The following is a 3,639-nucleotide window of genomic DNA, read 5'->3' as shown; positions in this document are numbered from 1 at the left end:
TCACTCTCATTCTCCAACACACACATCTCTTCTTTCTCTCTCTAAAAACTTCTCTCTCACTTCTCTCTAAAACTGATGAACATAGAAGCTGAATTTATGGGAGAGATTTTCACAGTAAATAATTCATGAGCCAAAATGAATCTCATTATTTTGGTGTACGATTTTGGTGGAGTATAACCCCAAAAAGATGACGAGAGAGATGAGCTATCCAGAGAGATAGAATCCCTATTTTCTCTCTTTTCTTCTCTCTAAAACCTCCATTCATTCTCTTCCTTTTACCCACGAAAATTTCGAGCAAAAACCACCATTTTGCACAAAAATATCCATCATCCATAAGGACTCATCAAGGTAAAAACACCTAACTAAATCATGCATGCAAATTTCCACTATTTTCTTATGATTTTGTGTGCATATTACTTCAAAAACCAACTTCTACTTCTTGATCTTCTTCAAATTTGTTTTCTTTTGGTTAAAATTGTTTTTAGAACATCATGGATGTGTTTTAACACCATTCATGTATGATAAACAAGGTTGCATGTTCATGATCTTAGTGCAAAAATCGATTTTAAGGATCTAAAACATAAAACTCAAGTTAAGAGTTCTTGAGTAACACAACTTTGTTCATAAATGCATGTATTCATTTTTATAAGTTTCAATCTTTTGATCTCTGGAAACATGACCATAACATGCATGGATCATGATTTCATAAAATATTTAAAAAGATTTACTCAAAGAAATGATGAAAATCCACTTTTCTAACCAATCATCATGCATGCAATCTGCCAGATTTCTTTACCTTACTTTGAACTGTCATATCTCACTCATTTCTTCACCAAAATTCGAGATTATTTTTCTGAAATTTAGTATTGTGAGTTAGCTTTCAAACTCATCTAACCTCACTGGAAAATTCGAATATTTCGATTTTTAACAATTTTTAAAAAAAATGTTGCTCAATCAGCACCTTTTTGTGAACACTAGCTTTGTATTGCATGTTCAAAGGTCTTATTCCTCACTAGAAATCTAGGAACAATTTATTTGAACACTTAACATAATTTATTAATAGGTACAAAAAGATCTTGCTTCAAAAGTCTTTGGAACATGTTGCAAAAATTCTCAAAGTAACATCAATAATCTTTACCAAAATCACAAGAACCAATTTTCTCTATATTTTATAGAACCTTAAGGCATGTTTTTCAACATCAAAAATAATAAAATGATTATTTATTGTTATTAAATTGTATGAAGATGCATTCTGAAAATTTTCAGCTCAATAGATATTTTCTTTATTTTTACATGAAAATAATATGAAAATAGAGTGTTAAAACATATAAAATACTTACACTTATAAATCAATTCTGGAAATATTTGTGGATGACCCTTTAAGTTAATAAACATCTCTCATGAAGTTTCATCGATTTTTGTTACTGTTTAGTATGGTGTTTAATTTTCTTTTTATTTAGCTCCAATAAATCATAAAACCAGTTTAGGGAATGTCAAAATATTATTTATTATTTTTCTCAGCTTCTACCTTATATTTAAGACTCAGAAAAATATTTTGGGAATTTTTAAAAATTTATATTTATTTTTCTTGAATTTTTGTGTTTGTAATTGACTAAAAACAGGAAAAATAGTTTTACTCATCCAAAATTCATGAAAATTTGCCAGAAACTCTTGTAATATGTTAGGATGATACTTAAAAGTTTTGATGATTTTTATCTTCTGTATGCTATTTTTCTTCTGTTTTCCCAATATTTAATATACTTAAATGTACAAAAATCATAAAATTTGGTTAAACTGTTTAGAAATCCATTTTTATATTTTTCACAGCTTAAGTATGTGTAATAACACTTGTAAAAAAGGTTTTGTGAATTTTTGAAACTGTTATCTATTTATTTCTATTTTTATAGAATAAATACACAAAAATCAGAAAAATTGTGTTAAACTTTTTGAAAACAAATATTAATATTTTCCCAGATTATGTACAGTGTAAAAAAGTTACACAAAAATTATAAGAATTTTTCATGATAATTTACTATTTTTCCATGATTTTATGATTATTCAAGGAATTAAATGGTGAAAAATAGTTAGACAAATCAAAAATTCAAGAAAATTTATCTTAAGGTCTTTGACTTCAATTAAAACTGAAATACAAAGTTTGGGAAATTTAGAACTAAATTGATTTAGTTTTTGAATATTTAATCATTAGAACACCTCTTAAAATGTTAAATATTAACATTTCAATAATGAGAATTTTCCACTTAAATTGTTATATAACAATTGATTCATTAAAATTTAATTTTCACAGAAAAATGTTTGTAACTTATCAATGTTAAATTTTGACACAATATTGACATAATTTTATTGTAGTAGTAAGTATACTAGTGTTAGATTTCGATTAGAGACTCACTAGCGAATACCATTATTATAGGAATCGGTAGTGGTATATGTGGAACGTAGTTCAAGGCACCATTTGCATCATCTCAATGCATTGTGAGTATTCACGACTCTCCTATTTTCAGTTTTTATGTTTTGGGGTGGAAAAGCATGTCCGAAAAACTATTTATTGTTTGTTGTATTTAAATTGCTTTGTATCAAACTTGTTTGCTATATTTTGCTATATCTCTCTATGTATGTCTATGCAACACGGAACATGAGAACTTATCATCTTAAGTCCCTTCCCTTACACTTTTCTCCAACCATTAACTCTTTGAGCCAATGGTCATTATGGATAGCGCTATTAGGAATTGACAACTCCTCACTCGCCCGATTGCTTGAGTGCATGATACCATATAATCTATGGAACGATAAGCATAGATCTTGATAGGGCATCAGTCATAGGCTTGGTTGGGAACTCATTGTTTCCTCATACAAATACAAACTTGTTTATTAATTATAGCAATGAACTTTGTTTCACATTATAACAATAAACTTTGTATCTCATTATAACAACGAAATTTTGTTACTAAATACTTATTTACTTGTTTTAGCAACAAACTTGGTTGCTTCTTATAGTAACAAACTTGTTTGCTCCTTGTAGCAATGAACTCGATTGCTCATTATAGCAATGAAACTTGTTTACTCATTTTAGTAACAAACTTTATTTCCCATGAGAATATGAACGTTGCATCTCATTTGGGCAACATAATTTATCTCTCATGATGACAACGAACTTTGTTTATGCAAACTTAATACTCATTTTTGCAATATATTTCTATTTATGGAAACTTTATTACTCGCTTTAGCAACAAACTTCTATTCATGAAAACTTATTTACTTATTTTAGCAATGAACATTTGTTTATGGAAACTGATATCAATATTCATATTATCATGAATTTCAAACTATATTATGTTATAAACTTGTGAGTACTCACTAACTATTTTTATAGTTGACGCTCGTTTTACATGCTTTTTCAGGAATCATCGAATAAGTGGCACTTAGGGACACTTCACTTTTAGGAGCATTCGCATGTGTTGTATTTCAATTTACATTGTAATTTCTTTTAAAAGTTGTTCAAACCCATTGTAAATTTGTAATGATTTTTAATACTATGGTTGGTGTTGTCTTTTAACTTTTGCTATGAAACCCTTTGTAGTGTCACGCCTCGTGTTTCCGCTTTAGTAGGGTGTGACAGAAATG

Source organism: Lactuca virosa, chromosome 1 (assembly GCF_052849685.1).
Source record: "Lactuca virosa cultivar CGN04683 chromosome 1, Lactuca_virosa_CGN04683_v6, whole genome shotgun sequence".
NCBI classification, from domain to species: domain Eukaryota; kingdom Viridiplantae; phylum Streptophyta; class Magnoliopsida; order Asterales; family Asteraceae; genus Lactuca; species Lactuca virosa.
The sequence above is the reverse complement of the archived record's forward strand: the minus strand, read 5'-3'. Positions refer to the sequence as shown.